Consider the following 15,780-nt stretch of genomic DNA (forward strand, 5'->3'; position numbering starts at 1 on the left):
TAAATCTTTCACATGGGAAGCAAGATTATAGAGTTCCAGAAAACAAACTTACATTTATTTCACCATAGTCACATAGAAAGTAGTGGAAAACCAGATGTTCTCTGTATAATTAGTGAGCTTCATGTCTCTTTCCCTTGGTGACACACTGCCTTTAACCCTTAGCAGATGGCATTGATGCCTAGATGCCCAGAACCAATGTTTTGGTCACAGTGACAATACCACTATGACTAATTTGACTGCCTAAATAGTTTTTATGCTGTTTTAAAGGGCATTTTATTTGGTACTATGTTTTTAGGAAATACTCTGCTCAGAGATATTACTATAGTTTGCAAAAATAGTATTAAATAGGAAAAAAAATACACATTAACATTATTTTTACTTCAATTTTTTATTTAAGATTTTTAGCAGAATACAAATTGCCATTAAAAGACCAAAAACAAAACACCATATCTTCAGAGAAAACAATATAGAGTCACAGGAGAAAAAATAAAAAATAACTGCAAAAATACATGGTAACAAATAAAGCACATAATAAGAAGGTCAATGTCCTGTCAACCTTACAGGGGCGTAGATAAGGAGGGGGGTCCAAACCACCCCCCCTCCCCAGAGCATCGGTCAATTTCACAATAGTGTAGCCTATTAGCTGCGGGAGCCGCACTGCCACTGGGAAGACCACCTGTCTCATCCACGAGGCTGACAGGCAGGGCCGGCTTACATTGAAGCCATGTTTACTATTTGCTTCACTAACAGATGTGCCTGCTGGGGGCGCTGTATATACTGTATATATTTACACACCACAATTTTTCACAGCATGGCAGGCATGATAATTATTGTTCTCTGGGTACTCAAGGCTGAACCCCCTCCAGGAAAAAAAATGATCTATGGCCCTGCAACCCCATCACTGTAAGAGGTCCAAATACAACAGGAACAGGGTTTATCATTCACAGGGTCAAATTCTACAGATTGCAGCTTCCATAAAATGGAGTAACAAAAGGAAAAAAAAAGGGGGGGGGGCTAGGAAGAAAAAAGAGGAGAGGGAAAGGTAAAGAGGAGGGAAGAAGAGGGATCAGAGGGCTAGCTGCAGTGTCCACACCAGGTGGCCTTCAAGGGCAAAAAGTCTTCAAACGAGGAGGAGGTGTCATCCTCCAGGAGGTATGCCAGAACTCCAGGACCAAGGGTCATAACCAGACAGGTAAGCGGCCTAAACTGCAGGTAGGTAGCAAGATCTGTGACACTATTTGCATTAAAATGCTACATTGTCTGCACTAAAGGGTTAGTTTACCTTTTACAGAAAAACAGGTTAATTAGATTGAAAGCTTTTATGAGCAAGGCCCTCCTAACCATTTTGTATTGAATTGTGCTGTGCAAAATGTGTGCGCTAAATAAATTCTCCCCCCAGTCCCCATTGTACTTTCCTCTGTGGGTGACGAGCTGTCTGAGTCCACCCAACAAGTGTGGCAGTCCCCAGATTTGGAATCCCTGTTCTACTCCCCCTTCCAGGACAGATCAGAGTGATTCTCTGTATTAGTGCTGACTAATCAGAATTGCTCTGATCTGTCCCAGAAGCCCTGCAGAAAGAACGGTGGGAGAAGAGCCGGGATTTCAAATCTAAGGACTGCTACTCTGGCTGAATGGCTACCCATGGAGGTAAGTACAGCAGGGACCAATGGGGGAAGTGGAGGGGATATACGGTGTTAGTTCATGTTTTCATTTTTTCTAAACTTACACTTTAGGAAAAGTATTTCTTTCTATATGCCCAGTATGTACATACAGAAAGAAATACTCCAGCAGCTGTCACTGTCAATAAATACAAATAAACAAAGCCATGTGATCACCATACCATAGGTCAGTGATGGTGAACCTTGGCACCCCAGATGTTTTGGAACTACATTTCCCATGATGTTCAACTACACTGCAGAGTGCAGGAGCATCATGGGAAATGTAGTTCCAAAACATCTGGGGTGCCAAGGTTCACCATCACTGCCGTAGGTGATATGGTGATCACATGATCAGGGACCATGCTGATTGGTTCCTGAAAGCTAGCCTTTCAGGGCATGAAATGAGCAAAGCTAACTCTTGAATTGCCCATGGGACACAGATGAACATCCCCTCCACACAGGCAATGGCCCTAATCTACGCATTATTGACTCCAAGGGTTTTAAAGCATCTCCAAACTTAAAGTGTACATTCCTTCGCATTTCTGTGGCAAGGAAAGATTTTCTCCTGATGTGATGGAGTGTGAACTTTTCTCACTTTTTGTTTCTTCACGCCACAAGCCCAGCAGCCTCACACTGACTCAGGTGATGCTGCTCTGACGTAGCAGTCACTTGCTTTAGCACCATATAATGGTGACAAGGCAGCTAAATATACTTGTGATGCCTTAGGAGACTTACCTAACCGAGCTGTTGTTGTTTAACACAGTAACAAAACCATTTAAATGCCATCCTAAATGCACATCTTCTGTAACCACCACAAACAAAGCCATTTTGCTTAATACAAAGCAGCTCTGTAATATAACATACCAAAGTCATAGGACATGACATGACATCATATTTTTACATTTGCAGATATCAGCAAGTTGAAAAAAAAGGATTATTGGTTCACAAACTGCTAAATTTAATGCTGTCATAGGTCAGAGTGCTTATATGGCCATCATGAACGTCAAGAAAAACTAATATCTGTGATATTTTGCTGCAAAAGTCACCTTTATTTCTGTAGCACTGCTCCCTTGGGAGCTGCTGGTTACGGTTCCCCTGGGTTACCCTTAGAAACAACTTGACAATAAAGCATGTTCAAAGTACTCGGCTCAGTCAGAAAACAGTCTAGGGGTTTTGGTTTTTTGTAGTTTTACTTGAGAACTTGGATAGGAGAAGGGATGAGTGGGATACTCCAACTTGAATAACTATGCACAGTTTGCTGGGACTGCTGAATAACTTAATGCAGCAAGGCCACTGCTTCACCTTGACTATTCAGTGAAAAGGTATTTAAATAAGCTTCACTGTACTGTAGAACACTCTTTAGGGCCCTTCCTGGTACCCCCTTTGTCCCTATTCTTCAGGGTTCTCTACATGGCACCCCCTTTACTGTAACTTTTTAAGTGAGCTGGCCCCTTGATCCCCTGACTTCCTTTGAGTGGTCCCCCTTCCTGGGCTGACCCTTTGGCAAGTCCCTTAGTACTCACGGACATTGTTTTTCCCGAGAGACTCTGCCAGCAGCTCCACCGTCAGCTTCACTGGATCCTCTGCAGCTCAGCTCCATACCTGGTTCACTAGCCCGAGTGCTTAAGATCACCTTCCTCACACACAACAGGAGGAGAGACAGCCGCCTACCTCCTCCTGGGACTCTGCTTCCCGCCAAAGACACCCTGTCACATGTCCCCCTGGCTTTTATGAGCAATCCCAGGATGCATTGCAAGAATGCCCTCCCACTGGGACTCCCACAAAAGCCAATGTGTCACTGGCTGGCTTTCCTCCACTGTCCAACAAGCTCCCTCATTGGATACAGTGGGGACACTCCCTCAGACCCAGCAAATCACACCTGGAAACATGTGACAGGCAACCTAATAGATCAGGCTCCCCTGATAAGCAGAAGGAGCAATATATGCTTTTACCTAGCATCTACCTTCCTAGGAGGGTGCTACATTTCTATCTATATGCAATCTTCTTTTGAAGGTATTCTTCTAGCCATACACATACCTCCTAACTTTCTGAGATGGAAGTGAAGGACGTTATTAGCAAAAGTATGTATGCGTAGGGCACACCCCCTTGCCACGCCCCCTTAACCACTGCTAGATTACTTAGAACCCCCAAACATTATCTATATTTTTTTAGCAGAGACCCTAGAGAATAAAATGGAGATTTTTGCAATACATTATGTCACACTGTATTTCCGCAGTGGTCTTACAAATGCAATTTGTTTGGAAAAAATACACTTTTTTGAATTAAAAAATAAATAAAAAAGTAAAGTTAGCCCACTTTTTTCTATAATGTGAAAGGTAATGTTAGGCTGAGTAATGTGATATCTAACATGTCATGCTTTAAAAATCCCCATAGGCGATGCTTTAAAAATATCCACAGGTTAAAACTACAAAAGAGGTCCAGTGCTAGAAATATTAGAAATCTAACAATCGCTGAGATACCTCACATGTGTGGTTTAAACACTGATCACATATGTGCGTGTGACATGCATATGCGTTCGCTTCTGCGCCCGAGCTTGGAGGAACTGGGGGGGTTTACTTTTTTTTTTTCTTATTTTACTTATTTTTACATTTTCCCTTTAAAAAAATGTTTTTTGAACATTTTTATTCCTTTTACAAGGAATGTATACATCCCTTGTAATAGAAATAAGCATGACAGGACCTCTTTAATGTGAGATCTCGGATCTCACATTTATACTTAAAAACAATAGAAAAAAAAGTGTCATCTTTTTTTACATTAAAATAAAATGGGCCCTTTAGGGCCGGAGGGCGGAAGTGACGTTTGACGTCGCTCCAGTCCTCAAAGGGGGCCATCTTGCCATCATTCAACTGCCCAACTGTACACAGGATCGGATAGTTTCCACTGCCCATAAAAGAGATCTCATGGCGAATCAACTGCTGGAACCACTTTTATGTGAAAGCGGACTGCCTGCCCTTTGAACATTTGCCATGGTTATGGTGGCTATCTGCTGCCATAACTCCGATATTTAACTTCAAAGTAGCGACGTAATAAAAACGATGGGCGGTCCAGAAGTGGTTAAAGGAGAATTGTGCAAAAAAAATAAATAAATATTGGTTAAACCCACAAGTGCTTTTTTTCTTTTTTACCACTACTATTCCTTTATATTGGCTTTTGGAATTTACAAATGTAGCAATTTAGAAGTTGGATTAAGCACTAGGAAACACTTTTTGATAGATAAAAAGTTCATTTTATAGACCAAAATGAGGAAGGAACAGTGACAGAGGGACTTTTTTCTGAATGAGGGACAGTCCCTCGAAATCCGGGACAGTTTGGAGGTATACATACACCTGCAATTTTGTGGACACTGTTAAACACTTGGACAGAAGAAAAACTTTTAAAAACATTAGCGATAATTAATTTTGTCTGTTGATTGATTTTGTGATCAAAAGCTGATTGAGATATTTCTAACTTCTTGGTACTCACCACTTTCTTTACCAACACTCACCCACTGACTGAACCAGCAAGCTGATGTGGGCAGGAATCAGTGTGATCATATTCACACCCCTTAGTATGCATCGGAAAATGTTGCAATGTTCTAAGTATAAGCTGAGTGTATGACTCATGAATCTGGTCGCCTATTTGAAAAACAAAACTAACTAAAGGGGCTCTATAGGAATTCCAGTGGGAAATACAGATTATAAATGACCTGTTTTAATAAATGGCTGATTATGTTTTTTCCAATTTTGTAAACCAAGGCACCCCTGGCAGACACCAAAGCCAATTCCTGGAACCCTTGTGCAGACTTTACTTGCATTTAAGCAAGTACAAGTCCAGGACCCAGCTCAGCCTGTGACTATTCAATATAAACAGAAATGGTGCCGTGCTCCTTAGTTATCAAAAATCAGTGTTACCGTTCTTATTAAAGCTACCTTACTATAATTCAATATAAGTTATATCTCAAATAATTATTAACTAAAAAACATGATATAAACAGTGATTATATAGCCCTTAAAATGTCCTTTGGTGTATATGCAATTATATACACCTCCGCTTTCAGAAGTAACAGAAGAATAGTTGATACAGTATGTCCAAACGTGTTTCTGCATAAATAGTGTCCACCTCTATGTGCTCCAACATACAGCATGCAATGGTGATTATCATACATAAACGTCCCAATTACATAAGGCTCATCAGGATAATAAAAAAATAAAAAAATTCCCATAGTGAAAAACATAAGGAATAATGCAAAGAGCCTCTGATGATGTCTGCAAATGACGAAACGCGTTAGCCGGTACCTGGCGTATGATGCAAGCACGCTACTAGCCTTGGCCATTTTGATTAAATTGTTTGGATACTCATTTTTACTTTGATGTTTGTAAGTACATTTTAATAAAGTCTTTTGCACTATTCCTTACATACTTGTCAGGGAGCCACTGCTATGCACAGGCGCACTGGCGCAGCAAACCGGCGAACGCCTATGCGCATACACGTACAAAGAGGCGCCTTGAATAACTAGAGGCTACCTTGGAATAGTTTGAGGCTACCTTAGAATAGTTTGAGGCTACTTTGGAATAGTTCAAGGCTACCTAGTTAGTTCAAGGGACGAGTGGAAAACGGCCTTCCGTACCAGGTTTGGCCATTACGAATATCTGGTGATGCCTTTCGGCCTTTGTAATGCCCCGGCTACTTTTCAACATTTTTTCAACAACATTTTCAGAGATTATCTAGATGTCTTTGCAATTGTTTACCTGGACGACATCCTAGTCTTTTCCGCTTCCCTGGACTACACCGGGAACACGTCAAGAAGGTCCTCTACCGTCTTCGGCAACATAGGCTGTACGCCAAACCAATAAAATGTGAGTTTGAACAACAGAGTATTCAGTTTTTGGGACTAGTAATTTCTTCCACAGGCATCAAGATGGACCCACAAAAGGTCTCTGCCATCCTGGACTGGCCAGCACCCTCAGACAAAAAGGGGGTACAACGTTTTGTGGATTTTGCCAATTTCTATAGGAGGTTTATTAAAGGATTCTCCACCATCATTGCTCCTATTCCGCAGTTAACCAGGCAGAACAATAGTTTCTGTTGGACCTCTGAAGCACAGGCCGCTTTCAGTACTTTAAAGGGACTATTTACCACCGCACCAATCCTGAGCCTCCCTGATCCCACTTTGCCCTATCTACTTGAAGTGGATGCCTCAGAAACGGCTGTAGGTGTGGTCATTTCCCAAAGGTCAGGGTCTTAAAGATTTAGTCCACCCTGTGGCTTTTTTCTCCCGCAAACTTTCACCAGCAGAGAAAAATTACGATGTGGGTGATCGGGAGCTCTTGGCCATCAAGGCCGCCCTGGAGGAACGGCGATATCTATTAGAAGGGGCAGCACACCCTATCCTGATCTATACAGATTATAAAAACCTTGAATATTTAAGGACAGCCAAGCGCCTGAAGCCACGCCAAGCTCGTTGGGCATTATTTTTCTACCGATTTTCTTTCTTATTTACATACCGGTCTGGATCAAATAACGTTAAGCCTGATGCACTCTCCCGGATGTTTGACGACCCTAAGGAGACTTCAGTGCCAGACACCATCCTATACCAAAACCACTTTCTGCTGCTTTAACCTGACCTGCTGTCCCTTAGGCAACAAGCCTCAAGGGATGTCCCCTGCCTCCCTGGAATTACATTATCTTTCCGAGATGGACTATTATGGCGGGGTAACAAAATTTTTGTCCCTGAAAGCACTCGAGTGATGATACTGGGCCTGTGCCATGACCACCCTTTGGCGGGTCACTTCGGGATTCACAAGACTCTGGACCTGATACAACGCATGTTCCGGTGGCCTGATTTAGAAAGGGACTGTAAACAGTATGTAGGAGCATGCCCCACCTGTACCCGGAGCAAGATGGTTAGAAGCAAGGCCTGGGGGCTACTCAGACCACTGCCAGTCCCAGATAGGCCATGGAAAATGATTTCCATGGATTTTATTGTTGAACTCCCTCCATCTGAAGGCTGCTCTGTCATTTTTGTAGTGGTTGACCGCCTATCAAAGATGGCTCACTTTCTGCCACTAAAGAACACCCCCTCCGCCTCAGAGACTGCACAAGTATTTGTCAAGGAGATAATCAGGCTTCACGGGATCCCAGCGGACATAGTTTCCGATAGAGGGGTCCAATTCACCTCCCGGTTCTGGAGATCCCTGTGTGAAACCCTAAAGATCAAGCAATCCATGTCATCAGCATACCACCCTCAGACGAATGGACAAACAGAGAGGACAAATCAAACTCCCGAACAGTATATTCTGTGCTTTACCACGTTTGTCCAGGATAACTGGGTGTCATTATTACCTTTAGCGAAATTTGCCTATAACAACGCCAAAAACTTTTTTCCCTTGTGTTGTCTAGGAGTCCACGGTCCCTGCAGCTTGGAGGGTCACTGAATTCCTCAATCTCAACAGCAAATTGCTACAGGAAGCGATAGTCAAGGCCCAGGCAGCTAACAAGGTGATCTTTGACAAAAAGAGGAAAGGTGAACTGATCCTCCAACGAGGGGACAAGGTTTGGCTATAAACAAATAACCTCCGCTTGGCCTGCCCCTCGAAAATTTATAGGGCCATTTCCAGTAAAGAGAAAACTTAACGAGGTACCCTATGAACTGATCTTGCCTGAGTCACTTAAAATCCACCCTGTATTTCACACTTCGCTGTTGAAGCCTGCCTTAACTGACCCCTTTCCGGGTAGGGATTCTAGGGCTCCTGACCCTGTGGTGATTGACGGTGATAAGGAATTCAAGGTGGAAGCTATCTTGGACTGCAGAAGGAGGAGGAACCAAATACAATTCCTGGTTAAATGGAAGGGCTATGGCCCAGAGGAGAATTCCTGGGAGCCCGAACAGGATGTCCATGCCCAGGAATTAATTCAGGCTTTTTTCCGCAGCCATCCTCAGAAAAGGAATCTTTTGGGCACCCGGAGGTTGCCCATAAGGAGGGGGCAATGTCAGAGAGCCACTGCTATGCGCAGGTGCACTGGCGCTGCAAATTGGCGAACGCCTTTGCGCATGTGCGTACAAAGAGGCGCCTTGAATAGCTAGAGACTACCTTGGAAAAGTTAGAGGCTACCTTGGAATAGTTTGAGGCTACCTTAGAATAGTTTGAAGCTACCTTGGAATAGTTTGAGGCTACCTTAGAATAGTTGAGGCTACCAAATTGGCGCCAAACGGCCTATTTAAACACAGCAGTCACTCCAGGTAATTGCTGTGTTATCTTCAGCTCTTGTGATCCTGTGTGCCAGTTGTTCCTGATTATTTGACCCGGCTTCCTCTTGACCCTGCTACTTGCTGCCCGCCCTGACCTTTGGCTCGTTTGACTACTCTCTTGGTTATCCCTTATCTGCTTCTCCGCTACTGGACCGGAACCTGCACTCTGCCTGGCTGGGTGATCCTAGGGACCGCGACCTGGTGTTAGCTTGCAACGTAGTCCATCCCCACCATTTGGGGCTCTGATGAAAACCAGCTAACACTTAGACTCCGCACCTCAGGTGAACCTGCGTCCTTATCATAGTACTTGCCTTAGTGTCCATCAGGAATCCAGCTCTGCTACCGCGGCCTTTCATCAGGTGAGAGTTCTCTCTATTAGTCAGGCTCCACCTGCCATCCTGACAGTACTTCACTATGAGAGTTTTTTTATTTATTATCCTGGTGAGCCCTATGTGATTGGGTAGTTTATGTACGATCGTGTAGCTGCTCCTTTGAATCTACAAGTACAGCTCTTTGATTGTTATTGGATCTGTTCTACCGGATATTCATTGCTGGGACACTCCTATGTTACATGCTTACATGACCACTCTATAATTTGAGGGTCCAACCTCTCTGGTACGGAGACTGGCTGGAAACACGGTGGTGTTGCATGCATTTTCTATTGCACTGAAGCTGGTGTGGGGCTTTCATCTGTCCTATACCATATACATTATTTGGACTTCTAATGTGATTTGGATTCAGTTTTATACATTTGATTAGCGTTGCATATCTGGACTTTTAAATTTTTGCATTTGTAATCAACAAATTATTGTTGGCTGCTATTTCCATTATCCTCTATAGAGGCAGCACGGATAAACTGTGGTTATTATGATGGTGATAATCCTTTCACCAAATGTGCTCTCACTTGGGGATAAGACCAAAGAATGGCCTATATGCGCTCTTTCCCACTCGGGGGATCTGTAATGGTGTTCCTCTCCTTTATGGGTACCTCTAGGTCTAGGTCCTCCTCTCTTTTATGGGTACCTCTAGGTCTAGGTCCTCCTCTCCTTTATGGGTACGTCTGGGTCTAGGTCCTCCTCTCCTTTATGGTTACCTCTGGGTCTAGGTCCTCCTCTACTTTATGGGTATCTCTAGGTCTAGGTCCTCCTCTCCTTTATGGGTACCTCTGGGTCTAGGTCCTCCTCTCCTTTATGGGTACCTCTGGGTCTAGGTCCTCCTCTCCTTTATGGGTACCTCTGGGTCTAGGTCCTCCCTCCTTTATGGGTACCTCTGGGCCTAGGTCCTCCTCTCCTTTGTGGGTACCTCTGGGTCTAGGTCCTCCTCTCCTTTATGGGTACCTCTGGGTCTAGGTCCTCCTCTCCTTTATGGGTACCTCTGGGTCTAGGTCCTGCTCTCCTTTATGGGTACCTCTGGGCCTAGGTCCTCCTCTCCTTTATGGGTACCTCTGGGTCTAGGTCCTCCTCTCCTTTATGGGTACCTCTGGGTCTAGGTCCTGCTCTCCTTTATGGGTACCTCTGGGCCTAGGTCCTCCTCTCCTTTGTGGGTACCTCTGGGTCTAGGTCCTCCTCTCCTTTATGGGTACCTCTGGGTCTAGGTCCTCCTCTCCTTTATGGGTACCTCTGGGCCTAGGTCCTCCTCTCCTTTATGGGTACCTCTGGGTCTAGGTCCTCCTCTCCTTTATGGGTTCCTCTTGGTTTAGGTCCTCCTCTCTTGAAGTAATCTCCACTCATCCACATTATAAAAAGAAAAAGCCAGACATAGTGCTTATTCTTTTAAAAATTAACTGGATTTATTTAAATACTTTTATGGTTAAAAAAAACAAAAACACTCACATTTAACTGGTGCTATGAGTACACCAGACTGTAAACAGCATAAAATCCTCACATCAGGGGTATCTATCTACCAAAGAACATGTTTTACTGCAATCTTTGTGTAGTGCATGCCATGGCGTAACGTCAGATTGTCCCCACCCCATTTTCAATGAAGGAGCAGCTGTGAGCTAGTGAGGTTATCCCTCTGCTCTCACCTAATGTAAGCATGTTCACAGATAGCAATATTAAACTTGGCCCCAAAATATGCCCCTACCTCTTTCAGCGTGAATCCTATTTTTCAGGGAATTGAAGAAAATAATATCAAGACAGATTTAGGTACTAATACTAGTTCTGCATAAAATTCTACTCACTGCTGTTCTAAGGAACATGTAACGCAATGACAATTTTTATATCTGCATTGGGCTTTTATGTTGGTGTGTTTTTTCTTAGACTTTATTATTGTGATGTGGGGCATTCAAGGAATTATTTTTTAGAAGAGAACCTATGCTCATTTTGAACACCTGAACAGTTTAGAAAACAGGAATTTCCCTTCGCCCATGATTGAAGTGAATACAGCTTCGGTGATCTAAGTTAAAAATATGCTTCTTTACTAAATCATCCCTACAGTTGGATTTCTTGCTGAGAACATAATTATAGGGGTATCTAAGCTGCTGGTTATAGGAGTCAGTTTTGTTCAAAGAAGGATATATTTAGAAATCTGTTGTTAATGAGATTCCCATTTCAGAAGTCTATTAAACTACATGTATCTGGGAATAGCTACACCTGTTGTTAGTATACTGACTGCAGTATATACACTATATTGTCACATTGGTGGCTCCATTAAAATGACCCCACAATTCTTAGAGGTATAAAATAAGATTTCTACAGATACACTATATTACCTAAAGTATTGGGATGCCTGCCTTTACACACACATAAACTTTAATGGCATCCCAGTCCTAGTAAAGAGGGTTCAATATTGAGTTGGCCTACCTTTTGCAGCTATAACAGCTTCAACTCTTCTGGGAAGGCTGTCCACAAGATTTAGAAGTGTGTCTATGGGAATGTTTGACCATTCTTCCAGAAGTGCATTTGTGAGGTCAGGTATTGATGTTGGAAGAGAAGGCCTGGCTCCTGTCTCACACTCATTTATTCCAAAGGTGTTCTACCTGGTTGAGGTCAGGACTCTGTGCAGGCCAGTCAAGTTCCTCCACCCAAAACTTGCTCATCCATGTCTTTATGGACCTTGCTTTCCACTGTTCCAAATCATTTGGTGGAGGGGGGATTATGGTGTGGGGTTGTTTTTCAGGGGTTGGGCTTTGCCCCTTAGTTACAGAGAAGGGAACTCTTTAGGCATCAGTATTCCAAGACATTTTGGACAATTTCATGCTCCCAACTTTGTGGGAACCGTTTGGGTATGGCCCCTTCCTATTCCAACATGACTGTGCACCAGTGTACAAAGCAAGGTCCATAAAGTCCTAACCTCAACCCAATAGAAGACCTTTGGGATGAATTTGAGTCAAGACTGAGAGCCAGGCCTTCTCATACGTCATAATACTGGCGCCTAAAGAGTTCCCTTCATTGGAACTAGGGGGCCAACCCCAACCCCTGAAAAACACCCCCACACCATAATACCCCCTCCACCAAATGATTTGGACCAGTGCACAAAGCAAGCTCCATAAAGACATGGATGAGTGACTTTGGGATGGGGGAACTTGACTGGCCTGCACAGAGTCCTGACCTCAAACCGATAGAACATCTTTGGGATGAATTAGAGCCAAGACTGCGAGCCAGGCCTTCTCATTCAACATCAGTGCCTGACCTCACCAATTCGCTTCTGGAAGAATGGTCAAACATTCCCATAGACACACTCCTAAACCTTGTGTACAGCCTTCCCAGAAGAGTTGAAGCTGTTATAGCTGCAAAGGGTGGGCCAACTGAATATTGAATTCTACGGATCTACACTGGAATGCAATTAAAGTTCATGTGCGTGTAAAGGCAGGCGTCCCAATACTTTTAATAATATAGTGTATCTGTAGAAATACTATTTTATACCTCTAAAAATTGTGGAGGTCACTGTCATGGAGTCACCAATGTCAAAGGGAACTTTCCATATATTGTATCAGTAATCAGTCAATAAGGCAACATTGAGCATATGTACTTCAACAAACAAAATATAAGTTGTTGGACTGCACTACACAAACTTTGCAAGGTATTTTCTCAAACACGCCATTCTCTCTGATTACTGTAAACCTAGCTGCTGTATGATATGAATGCCTCCAAGGCTTTGCTGAACTTTACAAGGCCACAACAGAAGACTTTCAATAAGTCTCTTACGCACACATGCTTCTAAACATAGTACTAAAATGGTTTGGGAGACACTTAACCATGTTTGATGTGTGTGAACATTACCAGCAAACGTTTTTTTACTTTTAAATTACGTAAAAATTCAGTTCAAACACAGAAGCTAAAAATATGAGAATAAGGTTGTTTTTGTTTTTAACAGTATACTTGACTGTGTGATTATTTTATTATGTCTAGCAAAGATTTGTATGCCATGTTTATAACCATGATTTACACTTTTTCCCCCTTGCATTTTACAACTGCTCATGCACATGGGTTTTCCTTTGTAAATTAAAATCAAGTTTCCCCACTTTGGACCTTGTGTCATATGTTGAAGCGGTTGTAAACCTAAAAAAAAATGATCCCGTTCCTTTAAAGCATAGTTACATGGTAACATAGTTACATAGTTAGTCAGGTTGAAAAAAAGGCAAAACCCCATCTGGCTCAACCAATAAAAAAACAAAAAATAGTAAAGAAAACCGAACCATACAATCCCATATGCACAAACCTATACCCACAGTTGATCCAGAGGAAGGCAAAAAAACCCAAGCAAAGCATGATCCAATTTGCTACAGCAGGGGAAAAAAATCCTTCCTGATCCACCCAGAGACAATCAGATATTTTCTGGATCAACTTTACCTATAAATATTAGTACCCAGTTATATTATGTACACCTAGGAAAGAATCCAGGCCTTTTTTAAAGCAATCTAGGTCAGAACAACCTCTGGAGGGAGTCTATTCCACATTTTCACAGCTCTTACAGTGACGAAACCTTTCCGTATTTGGAGACTAAATCTCTTTTCCTCTAGACGTAAAGAGTGCTCCCTTGTCCTCTGTGTTGACCCTAAAGTGAATAACTCAACACCAAGTTCACTATATGGACCCCAAGCATGAAAAACAGCACAGTGCTTGTGCTGTGTAATGTGTCCCTTTCTAAAATCTTAAATACCTGGTTGATCCTGCCTTGTTTCTTCCCTCCTTTTTGTAAACTGACCACGTTTATCATGGCTGCTGATCCATGATACCGTGGTCAGTTTAGGTGTCTCTGTCATCCCACTGTCTCTCCTCTGTCCTTTCTCCTTCCCTCCCTGCCTGTCAGCTAGTCTCAGTACCGATCCGCTCCCTGCCCCTCCCCTTCTGCTGCTATAATACTAAATACTGCTAAAATATTATTTTTTTATTCGGGGAATCCCTTGTGTTAGATTAAGTTATGTCTCCCAGTGTTTCCACAAAGTTGGGAGCATGAAATTGTCCAAAATATCTTGATATGCTGACACCTTAAGAGTTTCCTTCACTGGAACTAAGGGGCCAAACTCAACCCATGAAAAACAACCCCACACCATAATCCCTCCTCCACCAAATGATTTGGATCAGTGCACAAAGCAAGGTGCATAAAGATATGGATGAGCGAGATGGAGTAGGGGAACTTGACTGACCTGCACAGAGTCCAGACCCCAACCCGATAGAACACCTTTGGGATAAATTAGAGTGGAGACTGTGAGCCAGGCCTTCTTGTCCAACATCAGTGCCTGACCTCACAAATGTGCTTCTTGAAGAATAGTCAAACATTCCCATAGACACACTCCTAAACCTTGTGTACAGCCTTCCCAGAAGAGTTGAAGCTGTTATAGCTGTAAAGAGTGGGCCAACTCAATATTGAACCCTATGGACTAAGACTGAGATGCCATTAAAGTTCATGTGGGTGTAAAGGCAGGCGTCCCAATACTTTTGGTAATATAGTGTATATGTTTTACTATAGTGCAGTTACCTGGAAAATCAGTGGAGGTTTGAGGACTAGAGGCTGTATGCACCCCAAAGGGTTCATTGAAAGCAGGCCTGGCAGAGAGTGGGTCATAGTCAAGATGTCAAAGCACCCATGGCCTGAGCACCTACAGTAAGTTAGCACAGTTTATTGGCTATCTAGAGCAATACCATATCTGCTGCATTTTGCTTGTCAAAGAGTAAGCACAGCACTGAGATGTGAGACAGAGCTTAGGAAACATGTCTCTTCCCAATTTTGTGCAGCAGTGAGACTTTCTTATAATTGAGTATCAGGAATGACTACCTTGCATATACTTTAGAACATGTAAATTATGAAAAAAAATTGCTGTTTGACCAGCATGGCATTTACTCAGACATAGTCCTGCTTCCTTCTTGCCTATTTAACTTGAAAATTACATTTGCATTAATTACATGCCTATATACTATGAGTCCTGTCATTAATTTACAGTATGTTACTATAATTTTTAGCTAGCACCAGAAAATCATTCAGTTTAAAGTATGGTGGTGAGAGATGTAGTCTAGGGGGCATTAGTCTTGCAGAAGGAGTCCAAGCCTTTAGGGCACTTTGTGGTTCTTCTGTGCCAAAGGCTGCCCTAATAAAAACTTGTAATTAGACTATCACATTGAAAAAAAATAAAAACAAAAACATTGGCCAAAATGCTAAAAACTGTTTAGGCCTCTTGCACACGATACTCCTGTTTGGGTATCTTGCGGCTTAAAAATGCTCAGTACAGCTTTTTGAGCTAAAATACAGCCCATTAATTGTAATGTGCCTATGCACACAGGCGCGTAAACAAGCGCTGTGTATTCGGCACCTTACACACGATACTCCTGTTAGAGCATCTACGTTTTCTGGCGTAATTGTAATGCGCGCATTTTCGCGCTTACGCGCTCGCGCAAATTCGCCCAATTGCGCATAAATTTATTCTAGCGTTCT

The 15,780-nt window shown here is 42.8% G+C and overlaps 1 protein-coding gene across 3 annotated transcripts in view; it reads right to left on the reverse strand.

Moving 5' to 3' along the window:
- Positions 1–15,780, reverse strand: part of RASGEF1A (RasGEF domain family member 1A) — a 565,812-nt gene that overhangs the window by 117,032 nt on the left and 433,000 nt on the right. The window lies entirely within an intron of this gene.

This window comes from Pelophylax lessonae (genome assembly GCF_965119305.1).
Source record: "Pelophylax lessonae genome assembly, chromosome: 9".
Lineage (NCBI taxonomy): Eukaryota > Metazoa > Chordata > Amphibia > Anura > Ranidae > Pelophylax > Pelophylax lessonae.